The following is a 27414-nucleotide window of genomic DNA, read 5'->3' on the forward strand; positions in this document are numbered from 1 at the left end:
GTGTCTCAGCTACAGACATCACACCCCCAGTCTCTTATTCTCATCTCAGGAGACTTTAACCACGCTTCCCTGTCTGCCACTCTCCCTACTTTCACTCAGTATGTTGACTGCCATACCAGGGACAATAAAACTTTGGACTTACTGTATGCAAACACCAAGGATGCATACAGATCATCACCCCTCCCCCCCTGGGCTGCTCAGACCACAACGTGGTGAGAGTGCAGCTCATTTACATACCTCTGGTGAAAAAACAACCCCCCACAACCAGGTATGTGAAGAAGTGGTCTAAGGAGGCCACTGAGGCGCTGCAGGACTGCTTCGACACCACTGACTGGGAGGTGCTGTGCAGCCCACATGGGGAGGACATCAACGGCTTAACCCACTGCATCACAGACTACATAAACTTCTCTGTTGAGAACACTGTACCCACCAAAAAAATACGGTGTTTCTCCAACAACAAACCCTGGGTGACCCCTGAGCTGAAAACCCCGCTCAATGAAAAGAGGAGGGTTTTTAGATCTGGAGATAGAGAGGAGCTGAAGAGGGTGCAGAAGGAGCTCAAGAAAAAAACAAAGAAAGGGAAAGCCAGCTACCTGGCAAAGATGGAGGAGCATTTACAACAGAAAAATGCAAGAGAAGTCTGGAGGGACCTGAATAACATCTCAGGTCACAGCAGAAGTCAAGGGAAGGGCCCTGAAGCAGGAGACAGGGAGTGGGCAAATGAACTGAATCTGTTCTTCAATAGATTTGATTCTGCTCCCAACCCCACCCCCACCCACCAGAGTGCAGACCAGCCCGCTTCTCAGACACTCCATCTGAGTACCCTGAGTACCCTGAGTACCCTGCCACCCCCCTCAACAGCCCTCTCCCCCTCCTCCTCAGACGACCCCCCAACAACCCCCTCCTCCTCCTCCGACGGCCTCTCCATAACAGCTGATCAGGTGAGAAGTCAGCTGAGGAAGATCAAGGCGAGGAAGGCCACAGGTCCCAACGGCATCAGATCTAGACTCCTGAAGGATTGTGCAGACCAGCTCTGTGAGGTCCTTCTGCACATCTTCAACCTGAGCCTGAGACTGGAGAGGGTACCGACTCTGTGGAAGACGTTCTGTGTGGTGCCAGTCCCAAAGACATCTCACCCCAAGGAGCCTAACCACTTCAGACCGGTGGCCTTCACCTCTCACCTGATGAAGACCATGGAGAGGATCGTACTCAACAACCTCCGCCCCCTGGTGACTTCAAATCTGGATCCTCTGCAGTTCGCCTACCAGCCAAACATCGGGGTGGATGACGCCGTCATCTACCTCCTGCAGAGATCCTGGACTCACTTGGAGAACACCGGCAGCACTGTGAGGGTCATGTTCTTTGACTTCTCCAGTGCCTTCAACACAATCCAGCCTGCACTCCTCAAGGGGAAGCTAAAGAGGGCGGGAGTGGACAACGGGGCCCCTCAGGGGACAGTTCTCTCCCCTTTTCTCTTCACCCTGTACACCTCGGACTTCTGTTACAACTCTGGGAGCTGCCACCTGCAGAAGTTCTCCGATGACACAGCCATCGTGGGGTGTGTGTCTAAGGGGAGCGAACAGGAGTACAGGCAGGTCATCATGGACTTTGTCGACTGGAGTGAGCTCAACCACCTTCAGCTCAATGCCAGCAAGACAAAGGAGATGTTGATTGACTTTCACAGGAAGTCACCCCAGACTGCACCGGTGAACATCCGGGGCTTGGACATCGAGAGGGTGGAGACTTACAAACACCTGGGTGTTCACCTCAACAACAAACTGGACTGGTCACACAACACCGACGTCCTGTACAAGAAGGGCGACTGAGGTCCTTTGGAGTGTGCAGGACTCTGCTACGGACTTTTTATGACACTGTGGTGGCGTCTGCACTTTTCTATGCAGTGGTCTGCTGGGGAGGAGGGAGCACAGAGAGAGACAGAAAGAGACTGAACAGACTGGTCAGGAGGGCCAGTTCTGTCTTGGACTGTCCTCTGGACTCTGTAGAGGAGGTGGGTGAGAGGAGGATGTTAGTGAAGCTGACATCAATCATGGACAACCCCTCTCACCCCCTGCATGACACTGTGGGGGCCCTGAGCAGCTCCTTCAGCAGCAGACTCAGACACCCACCCTGCAAGACAGAGGGCTACCGCAGGTCGTTCATCCCATCTGCCATCAGACTGTTCAATCAGACTCTTTAACAGCATCACCTCATGCTACACACTATGTGTGTTTTTTTAAGAACAAAACCTTTTTTGTAGTTTTTTTGTAGTTACTGTGTAATTTTCCATTATTGTATATTTTTTTTTATTTAACTGATGTAAATATGTTTGATTTGATTTTTAACTTCTATTTTTATTTTTAATAATTGTATTCCCGTCCCCTGTTTTCTGGAACTGCTCTAATGCACAAATTTCCCCCACGGGGATCAATAAAGTTTATCTTTATCTTTATCTTTAAACGTCTCTCTTTAAGGCTGCCATCATATATGTTTTGAGAATCAGCGGATACAACTGAAGTCTGCTGTTAATATATATATATATATATATATATATATATATATATATACATATATAATATATATGTTTTTTTTATACAAAAGAGAGAAAAGGCTTATGTTCAGTTTAGTTTGCTTGGTTTCTATTGTGCACAAACAAGACTTTATAACATGTATGGGAGAAAAAACACACAACTTTGAGAAATGAGGTCTGGTTGACCGGTAGCTTTGTTAAATTGGCTGCCCGGCTACCGGCACTGTTGCTCGGCTTGACTACAGGACTTCCGTCCGCCAGGATTTTGAACTTGTCAGGCCCGGGGCAGAGGGCTCTCCGCGGGTGAAGTGTCATTGTTTGAAGACAGGGAGTTATGTTAAACTGTAGCAAAGAGATGAGCAGCAAGTTCGACCCGGACTCTCTAAGTGGGGACGGCAATAGTACGAAGTGTCAGGCTGAGAAAGCGGGTGCAGAGGGATGAGTTGGAGCACGTAGCCCCAGAGCTAGCACTAGCTCCAGGCATGGTGTTTCAACCTTTAAAAAAAATAATCATCACCTTCTATTTTCATTTTCATTTTACACAGCATCCCAACTTTTAGGAATCAGGGTTGTAATAATTAACAGCATGAATACTCGACTTGAGAAGTTATCTGCATGATTCACAACCTTGCAATGCCATTTGTTCTGCATTATGAACCATTATGAGGCACTATGCACCCAGAAAGTATTTTCTGAAGATCAGATGAACGTTAAAAAAAGTCATCATACTTCCCTGATATCATCAGGTCCCAGTATTAAAGTAATCCAACAGGATTAAAGATATGGATAGGATCAAATCAAATCTTTTTTGTTTAAAAAAGAAAAGGAAAACATAATCAGATAAAACCAATCCAATCCTGTTTTGTTCACTGGTAAAACCTTCAGTTTTTGTTGTCTAAACTTTTGACTAAAAAAAAAAAACTCAGGATTATGGTGATACCAGCAGAGTGCTGGATTCAGGCTGGATTACAAGAAAATGTCAACTATGACATTACATATCAAATGTGTTGCAGCTGAGAGGTTCTCTCAACTTGTGTGGAGTGTGGCGCCCCCCTGTGGACGAAGTATGCAGTGTGAGGTCCTCTTTAGAGCACTGCTGAACCTTTTAGGTCAAACAATAGAATACTTTGGTTCATCCATAAAAGTCACTGCTTGGATCAGATTGAGCTAATTTTTATTTTATTTTATTTTTTCAAACAAGGATGAAAGTGAGTTGGGCTAGTGATCCTGGGTAGGTAAAAGTGAAAAAGAGTGAACTGGACTCCTGGATATGAAAAAAAATTGGACTACCTAATCCAGATCATTCTTATCTGGATTCATTTGAAACAACTGGGCTCAGATAATTCTTAAAGGATAACATCTTGGGGATATGGAGGTAGAGTGAGGCAGATGGTTCAAGAGGTATTTCAAGTATCAAACACAACAAGGCACTTCATATTGACTGTACCAATAATTCTTTAAATGCAGAGTCAAATGTCACATTTTAAGAGTATTTTAATGTCCAACTGAATTTACATTTGACCTTTTAACTGCTCAATAATGTAAAAATGTGTGACCTTTTATTTTTTTTTACGTTGATGTCTTTTGTAAGCAGGGGTGTGTTCAGACTTTTTGTGACTGGTTTGGCCCAATTGGTGCAACAACGTATGCAGGGATGGCATCAAGTATGTGTGTATGTCATTTATGCATTTACCCTGTCTGTCTCCAGTACACATTTTCTTTAATTACTACTTACAATATAGTATCATATAGATGTTATTTAATGTGTAATATTTCACGAGACTAACACAAATGAGTTGAAATATCATCTTTTCAGCTTGAATCTTTAAGGACTAAATTTAGCTACATTAAAATATAGAAAAAGCTCCTCACAGCTTGTTGCTTCACAACCCATCAAGTTGATATTTATACAGGCTTTATATTAAGTTTATTATATGTCCCACCTCTGAAAATTAGATTTAATTTAAAATGTGTTTAATTTAAACTGTTGAAATAGGTCATTCTTCCCAAATGACTACACTTAAGTTTGGGCATTAAAATATGTTTTGATGGCACTACTTCTTTCATATATAAAAATATAAATAGAGGACTATTTTTAACAAGATTTATCAAACTGGTCAAATGTCTGAAACAGATGTAACCATAGTTAAAAAAGTAACCAGTAAGAAACCGAGTAAATGTCATGCAAAAGTACAAAGCAGAAGGAAAAAGGGTAAAGGAAAACTTTACAAATACCTACAAAGTAAACTCAAATGCCAACATATTGTATTCACATCGGCTAACACATTAGGGTTAGGGTTAGGGTTCTAACCCAAACTTAAATCACAGCCAAACACTATAAAGAATATGATGTGCAATACCGCAGCAGAGAGTGAGTGAGCATGTGCATGTGTGTGCATTCACTTAACACTTCAGGTCCCCCTTCATAAGTTATGGAGCATTCAATTTGAACTTGGAAGTAGTGCTGGGCGATATATCGTGAAGCTCGATTCGATCGATATTTAATTAATGCTTGATATGGAAGGCAAGGCAAGGCAAGTTTATTTATATAGCACATTTCAACAACAAGGCAATTCAAAGTGCTTCACACAAGACATCAAAAGCATCATGACAGAGGAAAGAAAAGAAACATTAAAATAGAAGATTTAAAAAAAAACAAATAACTGGAATTATTAAATCTGAACATATGTTCAATAAAAATAATTCAAATGAAATTAATTGAAATAAATAAAGTAAAAATATAAAAAGAGTTAAAAGTTACAGTGCAGAGTTAAAATGTAAAATCTTATTAAAATTGTTTAATGAAAGGCAGCTGTAAACAGGTGAGTCTTCAACCTGGATTTAAAAGAGCTGAGAGTTTCAGCAGACCTGCAGTTTTCTGGGAGTTTGTTCCAGATATAAGGAGCCTAGAAACTGAACGCTGCTTCTCCATGTTTGGTTCTGACTCTGGGGACAGAGAGCAGACCTGTCCCAGACGACCTGAGAGGTCTGGATGGTTCGTAATTAATCAGGAGGTCACTAATGTATTTTGGCCCTAAACCTTTAAGCGCTTTATAAACCAGCAACAGGATTTTAAAGTCTATTCTCTGACAGACTGGGAGCCAGTGTAAGGACCTCAGAACTGGACTGATGTGATCCATTTTCTTGGTCTTGGTGAGGACTCTAGCAGCAGCGTTCTGGATCAGCTGTAGTTGTCTGACTGCTTTTTTAGGCAGACCTGTAAAGACACTGTTACAGTAATCAAGACGACTGAAGATAAAAGACAAGTTTTTCCTGGTCCTGCTGGGACACAAGTCCTCTAATTCTTGATATGTTCTTCAGAACGCCTCCATGTGGAGAAAGAGAGAATGCAGCTACACAAAGATCATCAGGGCCATTGAGGAAAAGACTTAAAAAAGAAAAAAGAAGAGAGATTTAAAAATAACAAGAACAAGCTCTGATCTGAAAACTAGGAAGGTCTTGTCAGCTAGGTGGGTGAATCGAAACTTGCTTTGAGTAGATGTTGATAGTGGGTCATTGTCAGGATTTGTTTGGGCTGAGCACTTAAGTTTCATTCTCTGAGCATCAATAGGAGAGGCAGTTGACGCGTGTCACACCCTCTGTTGATTGCAAGCTGAAAATCTGGGGCGGGATTGTCACGAAATTTCCAAGCTTGAAAGAGTCTGAATCCAAAACTGCCAGCAGAACAAGCTCTGATCTGAAAACTAGGAAGGTCTTGTCAGTGTCTGACACTTCAGCGTGGCCACAGAGCCCGGGCATCAACGACTACTGCTTTGCCTATTTCCTCTGGTCATCTGCTAAACGCAACATGTGCTTCAAAGAAATCTCTGTCATTCATGGGAACAGGAAAAGACACTTCTGTCATACACAACGAAATCTTAAAAACTTGTCTCTGCTTTACTTATCCACCGTTCATTTACTTTTGGCCTCTGGAACTGTCAATCTGCTGTGAATAAAACTGAATTCATCCAAGCACTTGCACAAATGTCAGACATTCAGGCACTTGCCCTTTCTGAAACCTGGATCCGCCCAGAAAATACAGTCACACCAGCTGCTCTTTCTGTTGACACAGTGTTCTCACACACCCCGCTCTGTTGGACGTGGAGGTGGTACAGGTATCCTCATTTCTAATACCTGGAAATTCAATAAACTCTTCCCACTGAGCAACAACTCCTCATTTGAATATCACACAATCTTGGTTACTGCTCCTATTAAAATGTACATTGCTAATGCTAATGTGCGGTACGTTAGGGCCAGTGTCAAGTATGATCGGGCGACACTGATACAGCTTGGTGAGATGAGTCACAAAGGACATTTTAACGCCAAACTGCTCGACTCCTTCCTGGAGCTACACCTTCATGCCGGAACAACGCAGGGCTGCTGAAGAAGACTGGACTTAAATGTCAGCCCCTCACCCAGGCCTACAGAGGACTCGTTGAAAGCATCCTCACCAGTGGAATCACTGTGTGGTTCGGAAACACCACACTGTCTGAGAGGAAATCGCTTCAACGGGTCATAAAGACTGCAGAGAGAATCACTGGCTCCAACCTCCCCTCCATGGACACACTGTACACACAGCGCTGCAGAGGACAAGCACAGAGCATCCTCAAGGACAAACAGCACCCAGCTCATGCTCTGTTCAGGTGGAAGAACTCGGGCTATAACCTGCGACATCACAGGCCAGAGAGCATCTCCACCCACAAGGCCCGCTACCACAACAGCTTTTTCCCTGCTGCCGTGAGACTTGTAGCACAGGACATTAAGATGGGAAGGAAGTACTTTACCCCACACCTCACAGACTAAATGGACAGTTGACCACCTCACAGTGCAATACAAGTGTGCAATATTAACCTTAAAAACAAAAAACAGTGCAATTATATAATGTGAAAAATATGTGTGCAATAACCTCAGGTGCAATAAGAGATAATAAGTGCAATAAGAAAACTTATTTATATTTTCATTTCATTGTACAGTGTTCCCCTTGTTATTTTTATTTTTTTTGTATTATACAGTGTATAACTTCTGTACAGTTTATTTTAATTTACTTAGCTGTTAATACAACTTATTTATTTTTACTTTTTTGTACTCTTTCTTTTTTTTCTTACAATGTTATTCTATTTTATATATAATTTTAACTTTTTTGTAGAAGCTGACTCAGGGAGAAACGCACAAGAATTCCAATGTACCTGGACAACCCCTCTCACCCCCTGCATGACACTGTGGGGGCCCTGAGCAGCTCCTTCAGCAGCAGACTGAGACACCCACCCTGCAAGACAGAGCGCTACCGCAGGTCGTTCATCCCATCTGCCATCAGACTGTTCAATCAGACTCTTTAACAGCATCACCACCTCATGCTACACACCATGTGTGTTTTTTTAAGAACAAAACCTTTTTTGTAGTTTTTTTGTAGTTACTGTGTAACTTTACATTATTGTATTTTTTTATTTAACTGAATGTAAATATGTTTGATTTGATTTTAACTTCTATTTTTAATAATTGTATTCCCGTCCCCTGTTTTCTGGAGCTGCTGTAATGCACAAATTTCCCCCACGGGGGATCAATAAAGTTTATCTTTATCTTTTACTGTCCTGTACCTGTGCAAATGGCAATAAACATCTATTCTATTCTATACCCACAAAGCTGGCAACACTCTTGATTTAATCCTGACTCGGAACTGCTCGACAGCAAACCTGACTGTCACCCCTCTACATCTATCAGACCACTTCTTTATTCAAGTCACAATCTCCTTGCCGGAACTCCCTCAGGCACACCCACAAATGGTGTCATACCACCAAAACATGCGAATGCTCAAGCCAGCTCAGCTGTCTAACGAGGTAATGGCTGCCATGCCTGCCCAAAAGGTCTTTACCGCACTCTCTACAGACGAGGCTACAGACACACTCTGCTCCACACTAGCCTCATCTCTGAACAAGCTCTGCCCTCTGGTGTCCAAACCTGCTCGCAAAACCCACCCTAGCCCATGGCTCACAGAAGTCATAAGAGAGCAAAGAGCAGGGCTGAGGTCAGCAGAGAGAAAATGGCAAAAATCCAAACAGTCCGCTGACCTCAATGACTATAAGCAAATACTTGTCTCATTCTCCTCCAGCCTGAAAACGGCCAAAACATCATATTATCAGAACAAGATATGCAATGCCACAGATACAAGAAAAAAAATGTCTGCTTTTAACTCACTGCTTCAACCACCTCCTCCTCCACCCTCCGATCTTTTCACACCAGACATGTTTGCCTAGTATTTTACTGAAAAGGTTGCAACCATCAGTAACCAGTTTTCTGAGCCTGACCAACTCAGCCCAAAGGCACCAACCAAAAGTGCCTCACTCGACTCATTCTCCTCTCTGACTGAGGATGAAGTCTCTAAGCTTGTGCTAGACTCTCGGCCCACCACCTGTCCTCTGGACCCAATACCATCAAGCCTCCTGCAGACCATTTCCTCTCCGCTTAATGCTGCACTTAAGCATATCATCAACTCCTCTCTGTCAACGGGTGTGTTCCCCACCGCATTCAAGCAAGCTCGGGTCACCCCTCTGCTCAAAAAACCTGCACCAAACCCAGCCCAGCTTGAAAACTACAGACCGGTTTCTCTTCTGCCCTTTCTGTCAAAAATATTTCAGCGCACAGTCTTCAAGCAAGTCTCTGAGTTCCTGTCCATAAATGATCTGTTTGACCCAAATCAGTCAGGCTTTAAGCGGGGCCACTCTACTGAAACTGCACTACTGTCAGTAACATAATCACTACGAGCTGCCAGAGCTGCAGGTCAGTCCTCAGTTCTATTACTGCTAGACCTGTCTGCTGCCTTTGACACAGTCAACCATCAAATCCTCCTATCCACACTCTCTGAACTTGGCATCTCAGGATCTGCTCTCTGCTGGTTCGTGTCTTACCTCTCTAGGCGATCCTTTAGTGTCATGGAAGGGAGAAGTGTCCAAAGCGCACAGCTTATCCACAGGGGTACCTCAAGGGTCAGTGCTTGGTCCCCTTCTCTTCTCCATATACACAAGTTCACTTGGTTCAATAATCCGCTCTCATGGCTTCTCATACCACTGCTATGCTGACGATACCCAGCTCTTCCTGTCATTCCCGCCAGACGATGTTACAGTCTCTGCAAGAATCTCGTCATGCCTTGCTGATATCTCTAAATGGATGAATGAACGCCACCTTCAACTCAATCTTTCAAAGACGGAGCTCCTTGTCATCCCAGCCAGTCCCTCTATGCAACCACAGATCAATATCCAGCTTGGAACAACCAAACTCATGCCCACAAAGTCTGCACCGGAACCTGGGTGTCATGATTGATGACCAGCTAACTTTTAAGGTTCAAGTAGCCTCGATTGCCCGGTCATGTCGATTTGCCCTGTACAACATCAGGAAGATCAGACCTTACCTGTCAGAACACGCTACACAGCTCCAGGTACAATTTCTTGTGATATCACACATCGATTATTGCAACTCTCTACTGGCAGGTCTCCCTACATGCACTATCAAACCTCTGCAAATGATACAAAATGCAGCAGCACAACTGGTCTTCAACCTTCCTAAAAGAGCACATGTCACTCCGCTGTTCATCTCCTTACACTGGCTCCCAGTTACTGCTCGCATCAAATTTAAAACTCTGCTGTTCGCTTACAAAACAGCGACAAAAACGGCTCCTCCTTACTTTAACTCTCTCATCCAGGTCTACACTCCCTCCCACCCACTACGCTCTGCCAATGAAAGGCGTCTGATCCAACATTCACAACAGGGTCCTAAGTCTCTGACTAGACTCTTCTCCTCTGTTGCCCCCTGGAGGTGGAATGAACTTCCAAACTCCATTCGATCTGCAGAGTCCCTCTGCACCTTTAAGAAAAAGCTAAAGACCCAGCTCTTTCATGAATACCTACTAACTTAATGATGATGGCTGTCACGATTGTTTTTGTTTGATAACGATGACTTATAAGATGGTTTCTATACTGATTAAAGCTCTCAAGAACTGCCGTCAATGTTGTGCTTTGCCTCTGTTTAATGCCTGTCAGCACCTGTGTGTCCAATCGGACTCAAAGCTGATCGTTTGCTCTTACTGACATTGTTCCCTTTTTCTAGATCCTTGCTTGTATTGTACTTACTCTCTGATGTATGTCACTTTGGTTAAAAGCGTCTGCTAAGTGAATTGTAGAATTGTAGAATTGTAGGTGATAGTAGGCTGACTGTAATTGTCTTAATGTGGCTTTTAAAATTGAAGTCTGAGTCCATCACTACGCCCAGATTTCTTGCCTGGCCTGTGGTTTTAAATCTTACTGACTGAAGCTGATTGCTGACTCTTAGTCGCTCCTCCTTTGCTTCAAAAACAACAACCTCAGTTTTGTCTTTGTTTAGCTGGAGAACATTTTTGCACATCCACTCATTGATTTGTTCTATGCATTTACCCAGTGCTTTTATGGGACCATGGGTGCCTGGCGACATTGTAATATATATTTGTATGTCGTCTGCGTAGTTATAATAACTTATTTTATTGTTTTTTATCATCTGAGCTAGTGGGAGCATGTAGAGGTTAAACAGAAGAGGCCATAGGATGGAACCTTGGGGAACTCCACAAGTAATTTTTGTTTGCTCAGATTTGAAGTTACCTATAGACACGAAGAAGTCCCTGTCCTTTAAGTAGGATTCAAACCAGTTTAGTACTGTGCCAGAAACTCACACCAAGTTTTCCAGTCTGTCGAGTAATATATTGTGGTCAACTGTGTCAAACGCAGCACTGAGATCAAGTAAAACTAAGACTGAGGTTCTGCCACTGTCTGTGTTTAAACGGATGTCATTAAACACTTTAACCAGAGCTGTCTCAGTGCTGTGATTTTGTCTAAAACCTGACTGGAAGACATCGAAACAGTCGCTCAATGTCAAAAGTTATTTAACTGTTGAAAAACAGCTTTTTCGATTATTTTTACTTAAAAAAGGAAGATTTGATAATGGCCTGTAATTGTTCATTATTGACTTGTCTAGATTGTTCTTTTTTAATAGTGGCTTGATGACTGCTGTTTTCAGGGCCTGTGGGTCGTGTCGTCTCGGAATGGGCGATGGTGGGCCCCGTCGGGTGTTTATGGAAGAGAAAAAGGGAGAAGGGCGGGGGGTACTTTTTAATCCAGCATTGACCAGCTCCTTCATCTGGTCAGTGAACTCCAGGTGGGGGGAGGAGGGAGATAGGGTGATTAGGGAGGAAGATGATGATCTGATCGGGGTTCGAGGGGTCAAGGGTGGTGAGACTTCACAGGTGTTGGTGAGGGGGTCGAAGGTGGATGGAGACCCCTCCTCTTGGTTCCGATGTCTCTCCTCTTTAGGTCTCTTCTCAGATACTGGCAGACGTGATTCTTGATGAAGGTTGTCATCCCGCTGTGTTTTGTCTTTCTTGAAAGCTGTTTTCTTTTGTCTCTTGTCCTTGGCAGAGAGAACTGATGGTTGAGGCAGGGAGTAAAATAGATTAGAGCTGAACAGTTTCACCCCTGACATGTTCAGGCAAAATCCATCTGCCTTAAAAAGATGTCTGCATTCCCAGAAAATGTTAAAATTGTTAATAAAATTCACTGAATGGGCATTACATGCAGTTGTAAGCCAGTTATTCAGTGCCAACAACCTGTTGAATCTCTCCTCTGCTCTTCTGACTGGTGGTATGGGGCCGCTGATAAACACATCCACATCCAAGGGGCTGACCATCTTCAGCAGACCAGTGAAGTCCTGCTTCAAGACTTCAGATTGTTGTTTTGTGACATCATTTGACCCAATGTGCAGTATGACATTCTTCACAGTCGGGTGTTCAGCCACAATATGCAGGATCCTTTCTGCTAAATCAGAGACCATATCTCTGGGAAAACACAGTACTTCTGTGTTTTTACTGCACATCCTTTGTACATCTTTAACAGCAAAGTCACCCACAATCAGAGTTTGAAGCCCAGGCTATAGCTTTCCCTGTAGCCTTTTACTTTTTGATATGTTTTCAGTCCTTACCCTGGTGTCTGAGGATGGAGAACCAGATGAAGATCCAGGGCTCTGTAACAGAGTGGAATATCTGTTCTGTAGTTCCACATTCATTTGTGGGGGAGGTTTGTTCCTAACCTTCCCTTTCACAGCTGTCCATGGCTGTGTCCCTCTTGATACAGAGGTTTAAGAGGCACTTTGCAGGGGAGGTAGTGCAGGCCAGCCGGTCACATCATATATCTCAGCTCGCTGTGCTCTGCCTGTTATCCGTCCTCCCTTTTCCCAGAGAAATGATTTCTTCTTTGGCTTAGCACCAAGACAGTTCCAAGGAGGACTACCATTCGTAGACTTATTAGACAAAACAGAGCCCACCTTTGTCACCATAGCCGTGTGTTAGCTTGCTCTTGTCCACTATGAGTGAGTTAGTGGTAATGTGGTGTCATTCCCGCACAGTCCGTTCACTTCTAGACGATTCATCTTTGTCTGCGACCAACACGGAGGAGAAAGAGAAAGATGAGAGCGAGGCCGAATTACTTCCAAAAAAAGGGCTCATAACACAGGGCTCGACATTATAACTGGCCCTGGCCCGGATGAATGATTGACAGAGTCCAGCTGATTGCACGTTCAGCTGGCAGCTTCACTGCCGTAACTTCCGCGAGTGCACTCACACACAGATTTTAGCGCAGGTTTTCTCTACTAAAACACACTTTTGGTAAAACGGTTATAAAACCATCAGATCCCGACAAAAGCCGATCTTAAATCAGCATTCAGAGAGAAAAAATCACCGGAAAAGTTGAGAATGACAGCAGGGCATGACGAAAACAGAAGGGAGAAAGGTTCAGCCACAGTGACAGATAGCTGGAGGAGCTGGAACAAGTTCAAGTTAAAGACTAGATCCTGGTAAAGATAAAAGTTATTCACTAAGCATCTTAGCCCTTAAGAGAGCACCTAAAGTAAAGATCTAAGGATGAAGAGTTTCTCACAGAGAAGAAAGAAGGAGAGATTCCAGCTCTATCACAGCCTCATATTAATATCAGATTAAGTAGACTCTTGCAATTACCATCATGATGAATAAACATGAGCACATAAATATAAGAAAAATACACAATATTTTTATAATTAGAACTCAATTAATTAAATAAAAGTTGTTATTTACTTTTGCATCAGAATGGTTCAAGAGTAAATTGGTGACTGTTATTCTTCAAATCAAAAGTAATATTCCTGGGCCAGCGGCTACAGTGGTCGGGCCAGTGATATTTTTTATTTTTATACAGTGGAGTTTCAATTTTAAAGGCTACATTTATAAACTTGATTACGATAAATATCGAGTCATATCGAATATCGACATTAGGCAAAAAAATATTGTGATATCAAATTTAGGCCATATCGCCCAGCACTACTTGGAAGTCTGAAATTCCTAGTTACCGGTCTGGTACATCATCAGGTCAATTTATTAGTTGCTATTCAAAAAAATCTGCAGAATGACTTATTTTAAAGTGAGGAGTCTCTTCTGTACTTAGTAGAGACCTTCCTTTATGTATGCTTAATTTTTGATAATTAAAACTCCCACGGCAACTTGACACTGCGACCTAACCAACCACGTGAAGCAGCCACGCCTTCAGCTGTGCGTAAGGAGCCGCAACATCAACCAACCCCCAAGCCGCAGAGATAGGCTGGCATGATGGAGCGGAGGTGAGTTGATATTGGGGGACAAGTCTGGAAAATAAGCGCTTGAATACAACAAAAGTGGGTGGAGTTAAGATTGCCGTAGGTAGAGGAAAGATAGTTTCCGTCACACTACTCCAAGCCATGCATTATGATAACTGTGACCTCCGCTTGTGAAGAGAATGTTCGAGCATGAAGCAGCGGCAGACATGCGGCTGGTCCATCGGATCAACACAGGTATGAAGATCCAGGCGGGGAGCGAGCACATGGGGTGCGGCGGAGTCGGAGAAGGTCAGGAGAGCCAGGTCATCTGTCTCCAATGTCAGGACGAGGGTGTGAGGGTCTGTCCAGGAAGTACGCACAGTCCTCGCCACGCTATCGTGACGCGTCTCTCCTCCAGATCCACAGGTAAAGGCATTCTGCAGTGTATGATACTAAAAAAGAAAAAAAAAACATCTGCCAGAGGATACTTTTAACTATGATATGTCATCATGTGTTGCTAATTTCGGCGATCCCATGTGATCTCAATCACTGCTTGGGACAACTTTTATTCATACAGAGCAGATAAAGCACAAGTGCAGGCTATCCCACCGTTAGTTAAAAAAAAGGGGAAAAGAAAAAGAGGATGAATAAACTTGGTTGTGAGTTTTCTTCGATGGTGCTGTCAGTTGACCACATAAGAAATATGAATTATTCATTTTCAGCAGGAGTTCCCTTGGACTGTCATGCTAGTTTTCATTGTCTTCCAAATGGATGCAGTGTTACAAAACAAATCATATTTCTTGCTTGGAGCTTTTTTTTTTAGGTTGCCACAACAGACTGGTATCACTATCTCTTGATTTTTCATGGCAAAATCTAACTCATTCACCTTATGCATTAAGGAAACACGATTATTAGAGTGCTCTTTATTTTCAAGTTGCAACTGCCTTAGGTTGAAAACATCATCGTGAAATAATGAAACTAGAAAACAGTTGCTTAATGGAAGACTATGGCCTCTTATTTATAGAGCAGTAGAAGTAGTTATCACAGCTACATAATATAGTTTAACTCCTGGATGCAGCTTTTACCAAAAAAAAGGTAATAAGTAGAACTCCTTCAGACCTCAGTGAATTCCTTTGCAACCAAAGCATTATTTACATGTAAGCTCTTTAAGACTGAGCCTGGTGATAAATTATGGATGTAACTTAAAGCAGCTCAAAGGCTGATATGGTTCTCCCCACTTTCCACAACTTTGGTAATAAATGATACCTGCAGCTTTCCCTCTAAACATAGAAGCACATGTGAGTGCTTATGCTGAGCAGACTCTCATTTCCACAGAAGTTCTCTTAATAGATGCATGAGCAGAAGTCTTTGCATTCAGTTCTCGGTCTGATGCAAAACTGCTAGGGGTGTCCTTCAAGTAGCGACTGCATTGCCACAGAGTCTTTTCCCTCTGCTGCAGAGTAATGATTTAACCTCTATCTCCCTTGATAACATGGAGTTCAAAATGAAGCCTCTAGTTTCCAGTGTCAAAGGCTATTTTTTTAATTGACCACAGAACCTCAGTGATTGCAAGCTGTGTTTCTCACCAAGATATTCAGATAACTCTATATGTATATTTAATGCAGTGTGTACCAATGAAACACTAGTAATGTTGTCTGAAACTTTAATTTGTCGAGGATCGCCTCCACTTTTGCACGACGGGGCATTACCTTCCCTTGACCCACCTGATGCCCAAGATAGGTTACTTGTCCCTTCCCAAACTCACATTTAGGTAAATGTACTACAAGACCTGCCTCTTGTAACCTTTCAAAGAGCTGCCGTAGCTGTATGAAGTGCTCTTCCCATGAGCTACTGTACACGACCACATCATCAATATAAGTAACAACAGAGCTCAACCCCTGAGTGATGGTATTAATCATCCGCTGAAAAGTAACGGGAGCATTTTACATGCCAAACGGAAGAACATTGCAAATATACAGACCATCCGGTGTCACAAAGGCTGAAATCTCCGTAGCCCGTGGAGTCAGAGGCACCTGTCAATAGCCTTTCAGTAGGTCTAACTTAGAAACAACCTCTGCTCCTCCGATCCTGTCTATGCAGTCTTCAAGTCTGGGAATTTGGAAGGCATCAGCCTTAGTCTGCTGGTTCACTTTCCTGTAGTCAATACAAGGTCTCGACGTATTATCAGATTTTGGAAAAAGTACCACTGGAGAACTCCACTCACTCTGCCCATGCTCTACCACCCCAATGCTCAACATATAAGACAACTCTTCCCTCAAACACTCCAATTTAGAGGGTGCAAACCTGTACGGATGTTGTTTGATTGGAGCCGCACTGCCCACATCCACATTGTGCACCCTGGGACATCCTGGAACAGGGGGGAGAACTCGGCCAACAGAGCTTTCATCTGACTCTGACACTCTGCAGGTAGATGCCCAAGTTGGTCATCAAGCGACCTAAGAGCCTCAGATTTTCTCAGCCGGAACCCAACAGTTTCCGCTTCCTCACTGACATCTTCAGCAACCAGCCCACAGCGGGACCACGTGACCGACCCAGATACAGCTTTAACAGGTTTATTTGGCACAGACTCGTCTTTCTCCTGCCTTCGGGAGTGCTGATAACATAGTTTTTGTCTCCTACCCTCTTCACAACAGTATAGGGACCACAGAATGATGCACTTAAACCAGATGCATGCTGCGGCACCAACGCAAAAACCTGGCCCCCGATGGCATAATGCCGGTCAACAGCCTTTTGGTCAAACTAACCCTTCATACGCATCTGCGTCTGATGCAAATTCTCCTTGGCAACCTGACAAGCTGACCACAACCGATCTTTTAATTTGGACACATACTGCAGCATAGTGGTATCCGGTTTAGGTTGAAGCAACTGCTCCTTGAACAACTTCAGGGGACCTCTAACCTCATGGCTAAACACTAGCTCAAACAGCGTAAATCCAGTGGACTCACTCACTGAATCTCTCATGGCAAAAAGCAAAAACGGAAGGGAAACATCCCAATCCCCGGGAAACTGAATGCCGTAAATCTTCAACATTGTTTTTAGGGTCTGATGAGCCCGTTCAAGGGCCCCTTAAGACTGTGGATGATAAGCTGAGGAAACTGCTTGTGTAATACCAAGTTCGACCATCACATCCTGAAAAACTCCAGACACAAAATTTGTTCCCTGATCATGCTGCATCTGCTTTGGCAAACCAAACTGGGAAAAGAAACCTATGAGGGCCTCTATGATGGTTCTGGCTTTAATATTTCTTAAAGGGACAGCTTCAGGGAAACGGGTAGTGACATCCATGATGGTCAAAAGGAACTCATTGCCTTTCCTAGTCTTAGGCAAAGGGCCAACACAGTCTATAACCACTTTAGAAAAGGGCTCTTCGACCACCGGCACAGGGGTCAATGGAGCTACAGGGACTTTCTGATTGGGTTTCCCCCCCAGCTGACACGGGTGGCAAGAACGACAAAAAGGTTTTCACATCCTTATGGAGTTTAGGCCAGTAAAAATGCTGAGTCTTTTGAATACCTGAATGGCCAGCTAATGGTGTCTCATGGGCCAAACCTAGCACCTCGCTATGATAGCCCTGAGGCAGGACTATCTGCCTAATCACACTCCACTCCTCAGTGGCAGGTCGGTTCGGTGGTCTCCACTTTCTCATCAGCACCTCATATTGTAAATAAAATCCCTCCGCCATGTTTGTACTCTCCTCCAAAGATACAGCTGTCTCCCTGAGAGAGCGCAGAGTGGGGTCCTGTTTCTGCTCTGTAACCAACATGTCTCTGTTCAACACAGGAAACTGGTCCATGCCACACCATTTAGTAAAGACTGTATCTGCTAAGTCAACGGGGGAAACTTTCTCTGGGTTAGATGCTTTGGCTACCGTGTCCTCCTCAACCTTAGCAGTCTGTATGGACTTTCATGTGTGATCGGGTGACAACACAAACTGGGAAAGCCTCTGGATACTGCTCCTCTAAAACCTTTGTCTCAGCAACTTCACAAGGAGACAGAATGGGGGTTGATACCACCTTATCACCTGCCAAGTCATTTCCCAAAAGAAAAGTAACACCTTCCACTGGTAGCTCAGGTGTCACTCCCAACTTAGCATATCCAACAAAAATGTTCGTCCGAACAAACATCCTGTACAGGGGAAGAGCACTGTAACCACCTCCAAAACCTGTCACAGGCACATAAACCCCTAAAGCAGCTGTTTCAGGAAGATCTACAGCACTCTCTACCACTAGAGACTGCCCTGAGGCAGTGTCCCTGAGGACCATAACAGAAGCCTCAGCTACGCCCTCTTCTACAGCGACCGTCCCATCAGAGAGGAAACCATCAAACATTTTCATCCTGATCTCCAACTGAGTTTAAAGTCATTAAGTTGCACGCAACAGAACGATCGGCTTCTGCTCTGGACGGCCCCTTTCTTTGTAGGGCCGGACAACGAGACTTTATGTGACCAGGTTTTCGACAATAATGACAAATAATCTACCTAGAGAAAGGAGAAGATCTATCCCCTGAGTAAGTAGGCAGCTTGTGTGGTCGCCCACTATTCTCAGGCGGACGCCAACTGCCACTGTTCTCATTACTGGGACATGTCGTGAAGTCTTCTGTCCTGTTAGAGTGATTGCTAGATTTATCACGCCATGATTCTTTATGAATAAGGACATAATTATCCGCAGCCTCAGCAGCCTTTAACCCTGTTTTCACCTCAAGATCATTCAAGTAGGTCTGCACGGCTCTGCTTGAACTGCTCCAGCACCATTACTTTGCGTAAGTTCTTAAAATCATACACCTCGCTGGCTCTCAGCCACTTATCAAACGCTGCTTCCTGTTGTCTTGCGAAATCTAGATAAGTCTGTCCTGGACGCGGCCTGAACCGCTGTCTATAGGCCTCTGGAACCAACTCATAACATTTTAGGACAGCCTGTTGAACCACATCATAATCATCAATCTGACTCTTATCTGGCGCAACATATGCTTCCTGGGCCTTCCCTGTTAGGGAGCCCTGTATGAGTGTGACTCAATCCTTTTTAGGCCAGTTACGCTGCAAAGCGATCTTCTCGAACATCTCAAAAAAAGATTCCACCTTCTCAGGATCAAACTTCAGCATCAAAGACACACACTTATTAACATTAAAGACCTCTCGCTGCTCCTGACATCTACGATCCAAAGCAAGTTTAGCTCTCTCGACTTCAAGTTTTATTTTTTTCAAGCTCTCTCTCTCTTTCATTCTCTCTTTGTTTCTCTCGTTTTTTCTCCTCTCGTTCTCATTTTTGTCGCTCACACTCTCTCTCGTTCTCTCTCCTCATGCTCTCTCTCTCGTTCTTTGTGTCAGGCCACAGCACAGTTTTCACTCGTTAAGGTTCATCACAGACAAAACCTGCTCACATGAATATATGTGTCTGTGATGGAAACACTGACATCTTCAGGTATTTTAGTGCCAGGCATTATAAAATGACAAAATGTTTCCAGACGTGCGCTCTGCAGTCTGATCAACTCAGTGTTGAGTTCCACTTTTTCAACGGAGTAAAATCAGTTAAACGACTTTTAATATGAGCGTGGCAGTCAGTTCTTCTACGTGTCCATACCAGTGGGCGCGCACTGTAGCTGTTCCCACTCAACGTTCTTGAAGCCAAAATATGCCGCTTAGGGGCGCTTCCATCTTGCGATTTTGACGTCATTTGGAGCCAGAGTCTGCGCAGTAGGGTCCGGGGGCAGGAGCCCTGGTAAGACGCCCCGCCCATTTAGCGTACTGCCCTGATGACTTACACAGCCCAGCTACGCTGAAAGCACTCTGCCGGTCTACGAGTCTTATGAAGAAATGTGTAAGTACAACAAACCACCGTATTCAAAGTCTAATATTTAAACACACTGTGTTTTAAAAAATCCCGCTATTTTGATCATTATTGAAAATACATGGGCTGCTGGGTCCTCTGTTTTTAATGAAATTGTTCTATATTTAAGCTAGGTTAGCACCACAGACCGTAGACTACAGGTGGTAAGATATGTTGTATTTTGTTAGAAACTGATAGTCTGTAATGTGATTCATGTCTGCTTTTCTAATATATTTAAGTGAACAGTAAATCAATTGTTTTTTGTATCTACATTCAGGCAAAGAAGAGATAAAAGCAGCTGGTCTGACATCTTCCACAGAGGTGAAGTGTAAGTTAAAATCATCTGTTAAAAGTTTATATCCTGTGATTTGTTTTGAAGTTTCATAAAAGGATTGTAAAAACAAGCTATTGTTAACAATACAGTCTTCTAAAATTAAATAAAAATCACACTGAGTCATACACCAGCTAAATGTTAAATAGAAAGGTGATGTTTTCTTTTCCATTTTACAATCAAGAGAAACTAAAAATAACTAATTTCAACCTTTGTTTGCACACCTGTTACAGTGGTCAGGCTGGGGTCGCATAGTTTGAAGGAACCTCCTCTCTTTTTTCACCTGTGCTTGGACTAAGAGCTGTGCCAGATGCCCTGCTCATCCACTGTGGTAGAAATGACCTGACACCAGCAGCTCTCCCAGATGAAGAGTCCTCTCTGCCATCACCCAGAGGAGCTGATCGACAACTGAAGAAGGTGGACAGAGTCTGGTGCTTTGTGACAGTGAGAAGGCTACCATAGTCATCCTCAGAGAAAACACAGAGATCCTGGTCAATATTCAATGGTGATATTTTTTTTTTACATGATGTTGCCCTGTGTTTGAAAGGCCAGATGCTGGAGGGTTGTGTTGGATTTGCTTTTCCATCATATTTTAACAGTCAAACAATCAGCCAGGATCTTCATACTTCATTTGATTTTTCTTTGTTAAATTATTTTTTATACTTTCTCCTATGTCCCAGCAATTCAACCTGATGGTCTCCCTTACTTATTTTCCACATGGTTAATGAAGCCAGGGGTTGTTTACTGAAGTTTTTTGTTTTTCATAAAATGTTTAAATAAACTTTTTTAAAATCTGAATTGACTGTCTCTGATTAACTGGAGCACTACAACGTCTTGGTCACAGTAAAATAATTTAGCAGTTAAGTTTATAGCTCACATTTGAAAAGGCCTTGAACTGACATTAATTTCTTCTTGACCAACAACAGCAAAGCTAACAGACGAGCTCAGCTTGTCACAGCCGGTCTCGTCTGAGATAAATGGCCTTCAAACTTATTTAATACTTAACATTTAAAGCCAATAAGCATAACAAGATATGCATGAGATTCCATTTCCATTTATTCAATCACAGACTTGTCAAACAGTCTGACATGTTGTGCTTCTGTTTTCAAGAGTTAATGACTGAAGAGAAGAACTCCATGGAGAGAGGACAGGAAACGCTCAGGGACGAGTCCTCCATGTTGTCAGGGGTTGCTGATGGATCTGAATCTGAGGGCATCTTCTGTAATAAAGAAAAACAATCATGGAGTTAAATGTAAAGTATAATGAATTTTACTGTGATGTTTATGCCTCAGACCTGAAATCAGATCTGTCCTCAGGTTCTGCTAAACTTCAGCTTCTAAAGTTTGTTTTAAAGACAGGAGAACTATTTAAGAGGAAAAATAAAATATATCATAAGACATGATGAATCCAATAATATGATCAGCTTTATGAATTTATGTTTTAAGACAAAAGTGTTCCTGCCACTTTCTATTGAAGATTATTTTAAACTGTCATCACATGGGCCAGCCTGATAAATTAAACTAATGTTAAATATTTTCATAATCAGACAGCCAATTTGTGTGCAGAACCTCACCGGAGCTGGAATCAGAGTCTGTACTGCTGTTTCCTTTAAGGACTGATTTCCTTGAAGACAGAAAGAAGAACAATTTAAACATGAACTTCTTGCAGAATCACAGAGGCTGTTAAAATCTTCTGCTAGTCTTCCTTACATTTTAAGAAGGATTATAAATTGTTACTAAAATTACTTTGATGCTGATAGTGTTTACAATAACACAGTCCAATCATATGAGAGATAATTTTACCTTTGAGTCCTATATGAAGGAGTTCTCTTCAGAATCAGCGCTGCAAAGACAAGATGATGGCGTCCATCTTCACAACGTGGTGCTTCAGTCTTGCTGCATCATGGTCACCTACAGGAACACCACAGAAATACAATCAAAGTACTTCACTTTATTTATCAGAGGATGTACTGTATGCAAAGTAGAATTTTTTTTTAGCTGTAATTCCTCAAAAAGATTTGAGACTGCTTTGTTATTTGAGAGCACAGATTGTTTCTTTTCCCTTCTCTCTGTTTGCCTGTACATGACCTTTTAGCGCTGTAAAAGATGCTACAGTAAATCCTGGATCAGCTGTACGGATGGTGTGACTGTGTGGTAAAGCTTTGTTAAAGTTGTCACGCACATACTCATATGCCTTTGGAGAGTAAAAGTACAGTGTGGTGGCAAACTGCTTATAAAATATAAAATAGTATTTTATTGGTGAGGTGCCCCAATCAAAGCGTCCTACAGAGTAGCAGCAGTGGGCTTTAGAGGGAGGAGACGAGCGCATTATGGAGAGGAGCGCACCGGAGGGGGCGAGCTGGGAGAGACGAGAGACCCGAGAAAAAGGAAATCCTCAGTTTAAAATATAATGTTTACGAAAAGAGGGAAATAGGAAGACATAAATATCAATGTTGAAATTATTTTGAATGCAGAGGCTGTGGATGTTCAGTTTTCTTTGGCTATAAAAAGGCAACAAGAGCCTGTAGTTTAATCATGGTGTTTCTCTTTGTTAACGATTATTGAAGCGAAATAAAAAATCAATGCATGACATTTAAAACATATTAACATGTGTGGGGAAAAACGCGATCTTTATGCCTTCTTTTATTGTACCTATGTCTCCTCCTATCTACAATAACAGCAGCATTTTGTGTGTAACACTGATCTCCTGCATTAACACCTTCCTTTCAAAGGTGTTAAATACAGACACAGTCACTGCAATGTTTGTCAGGTTTTGTCAATTTTTAGTACAAATTCTCAATGAGCGTCATTAAATTTACAATATGATCAACTTGTGACTGTTGAATTAGTGTGTGTGGAAGACAATGCAGAATATTTATCACGTTTAAGCAGCATGATGCTTGGTTAATATTACATTACACCACCGCAGGTTGTTGATGTTTGCGTTCACGTTTCGGTTAGTCTCTTAAATCAGTAACAATTATATTAAATCAGATCTTACCTTTAGTTTTATCTGGATCTTAAATCAGTAACAATTATATTAAATCAGATCTTACCTTTAGTTTTATCTGGATACATAGAGAAATATTCTACCCTCGTATATAGTTCTATGAATTTCAGCCCGCACGGTGAAAGTAAAACCTGTTACTCTCAGTATAACCCACTTATCACTCAGACTGTAAACATGTACACATTAGTAATGATGCAGGCCAGATTACAATTATTTGACTTTGTTTTTGCCCTAGATACTTTTTTGAGACTTTACCAGACTATTTATTTTTGCTGTAAAATAACTGTACAGTCAATGAACCTCATCTATGAGCGGATTTTATATTATTTAAAAATTATTATTTTAAAAAATAAAATAAAAAGATAAATCATGCCGGATAAGTAACCTAGCTTTACAACATTTCAGCTAACCTTAGACTGCTTATGTGTTAGCTAGCTAGATAACGACTTTAACCAATGACACATAAATCACACTTTTTTACTTTCCGAATAAACTGCAAAGATCCCTTAGCTCCCACAGGTCGGTTAGAACAGTTTACTGCAGAACAACTCATTTTGCCAGCTCAAAAAAGACGAAAAAACTGAACGGAAGAATTCAATGTCGTCTCAGCTTTCCTTCACTACGTAACTTTTGCTATTCCCAAAGAGAGCTACGCAAGATCGGCGGCTGTCAATCATCGTCAAATATGACGTAAAATCCCGTTTTTCAACCTCAAATAACTTATTTAAAACAAACTTCACAGAAAAATGAGCACTTGAACACAATGTAGGGTGATAATAACTAATGATCACAGCAGAGTTTAGGTTTGGAAAAAAATTATGTGACGAGTATTTTAGCTTTACAGTTTGACCCACATCCCATCTGTTATCACTGAGGAGGCGGGGTTTATGACCTATACTGCAGCCAGTCAGCAGGGGGAGCTCTAAAAATAAAAGCTACACTAGACCGGGGACCTTGTCCCGTCCATTATTTTTTACAGTCTATGGTTCATACTATTGTGATCCAACTCTGTTACTGACTTTTTACACGCCATGAATCTGTGCCATCTCCGTGTATTATTCAAGGAAGCATTTTAGCGCTGCTCCGCGGCTAAACCAGCGGACCTCTATATGACTGGACAGCCTGTGTTATATTGTTTTTGGAGAAGAAGGACATTTTCATTATTAATTACATATTTACAGTCTGATGAGAGCTGGTGATAAATGCGCAACAGCAGGCTACTGTATTTAGAAGGGATGCAACTGAAAAGTGATCAGCACAACACTTTCCTAAAAATGAACCATCTGTAAATAAAATCAGATTTAAATCTTAAATGACTGATTTTACCATAATCAGAGTTTAAATACAGTAAGTCAGGAGATACATTAGACTATACGCCTGTGTCCGCAATTTACACCCAGTCTGGATTATGTGGAGACGGTCTGGGCCGTTATGCATGACGGAGAGGAGTTATTTAAATCTGGACGAGCTGCTCTTTGTGGCTCACTCCAGGAAGGAAGCGTTGTGTTTATCAGCCGAACTGTTGTTTTACATCAGTGAAAACAGGAGAAGCTGATAAGACGTGTGGACAAAACTGAATAGGATGCGTGCGCAGTGCAGCAGTTCCCTCGGAGTTAAGAACCGCAGCTCTGATTAAATTCTGGCAACAAAACTCTGAGTGAATAAAACTAAAGAAATACCTTCCTTCATTCTCTCTTAAAAACCAATTCTGTGTCACGGTCACCTTTCTCTTTTTGTTCAGCCTGATTGCTGAAACGTAATGCAGGAGCAGCTTGTGCGCTTGGCAACTCGTTTTTTTATGTTACTCCCTGCTGAGAAAATAGTTCTAAGTGTTTCGTTTAATTAATTTTGTCATCATATTACCTTTTTACCTTGCTAATGAAACAAAGGTTTTTCAAAATTCAATGAAAATATGTATTAAAAATGGTGGTAAAAAAAGATGGTGAAGAATACAGACAAAAATAAATGAACACTTTTAGAGTAGAACAAACTAAGGCCCACTATTTATTTAAATGTGATATGTCTACTATTCTTTTTTGTTAAATCAGTCTGCTCTGTTGCTTTTCATCACCTTTTAATTATTTATTTTTCTTTACCCTTTTTCTCACTTTTCTTTTTTGTCGTAGGATGAGCTACCAGAAATATATATCTGTGAGAAAGCTGCAGCTTTCCTGCTTAACTATGCTGAATCTTATTGTGTAGAACTCGCTGCAGGTGATCGGTAAGAACCACACGTCTTTAATTCCACTTTGTTTATTCGTTACCACCACCACAGCCGCATAAATTCTCAATTTAGCAGTAAAAAAATAGTGACGTTTGTCTGCGCCCCCTCCCACTCTGAGATTTGGTTTTGCCCACCTCAGACCTGTGCGTCCCTCCCTCCTCTCTCTCCCCCCGTGTATGTCTATGCCAGGGGTGGGCAAACTTTTTGACTCGCGGGCCACAATGGGTTCTAAAATTTGACAGAGGGGCCGGGCCAGGAACAGATGGATGGAGTGTTTGTGTGAACTAATATAAATGACATGTAAAAGCCATTACATGAAAGGATTTGGCCTTTAACAGGTAGCAAAGCATGAATATGCAAGGCTCATTGTACAAATTGATTTCCAAATGCATTCATTTAATTAATTTAAATTTTAATAAACACAGTAGAGAAACTCACGTTCAGTTTCAGTGGGAACAGTGTTGTTGATCTCCCTTTTTTGCCAGTGCATTAAAGTCTGGAGAAAGCCAGTTCTTGTCGCTTTGCTCAGGAAATTTGTCGGATTTCCCCATTAACTCCAAAAATGCGCTGATCTCCTCTTTCAGCTCTCACACTCGTTGAAACACTTTACCCAAACTTAACCAGCGGACACGAGAGTGGTACAGTAAGTCCTGATGATCCGCATCAGTTTCCTCCAGGAACATAATAAACTGACGATGCTGAAGTCCCCTTGCTCGTATAAAGTTAACAAGTTTTACAACTGGATTCACGACATGATTAAGCTGCAATACAGACTTACACAGAGATTCCTGATGGATGATGCAGTGAAGGAAAATAACATCCTGGTCAGGGTTTTCCTCTTTCACTTTATCCTGGATTCTTTTCAGCAGCCCAACATGTTTTCCAGTTAAATTTGGCGATCCATCCGTTGTGACATTGGCAAGTTTACTCCAAGGTAGCTTCATTCTCTCGATGACAGCAGACACCTGCTTATACAAGTCCTCTCCTCGCGTTTTTCCTTTCAGAGACTCCATGGTCAAAAACTCCTCCGTTATCTCAAAACTGTCATTAATCCCTCGGATAAAAATGAGGAGCTGAGCAGTGTCTTTTACGTCATTACTTTCATCCAGCGCTAGTGAATATAACTTAAAGGAATCAGCCTTTTTGTTTAATTCGCTGGCTATATCTTCGTCAATCAGTTCCACACGGTGAGTCACAGTCCTGTGTGATAAACTGATTTTTTCAAACTGGCCTTGGCTCTCCGGACACAAGAGACCTGCTGTCTCTACCACGCATTCTTTTAAAAACTCGCCTTCGGAGAAAGGCTTGCTAGCCTTTGCTAATTTGAATGCCAGCAAAAAACTTGCCTTGGTAGTTGACTCTTGAATTGCAGTTTGTTGGTGAAAAAAATGTTGCTGAGTCTGTAAATTAGCCTTCAACCTCTGAGCCGCAGCCGCCCGTTCTTGCGGGGACTGCTTGCTAGCGTAGTTAGCATGCTTCGTAGCAAAGTGACGGCTGATATTGTACTCTTTGAAAACTGCGACAGTTTCTTGGCATATCAGGCATACAGCCTTTGATCGGACTTCAGTGAAAAAATATTTAGTTGTCCACTCTGTATTAAACACTCGGCATTCACTGTCCACTTTTCTTTCCTTTGATCCGCTCATTTTTACAGAAGGGCTCATACGGGTTCACAGGGCAAAGTGAAAAAGTGAAGAAGGGAATAATACACCACACTCTGAAGTGCGCCATCTATTGGGGAAACGCCGGCATTACAGGGGAAAACGAACGAGGTTTAATTATAATAAAATTTAATTTAATAATAATATAATTTGGACAAGTTCGGCGGGCCGGATTAAAAAGCCCAACGGGCCGTATATGGCCCATGCCT

The sequence above is a fragment of the Labrus mixtus genome, chromosome 22, assembly GCF_963584025.1.
Source record: "Labrus mixtus chromosome 22, fLabMix1.1, whole genome shotgun sequence".
NCBI classification, from domain to species: Eukaryota; Metazoa; Chordata; class Actinopteri; order Labriformes; family Labridae; genus Labrus; species Labrus mixtus.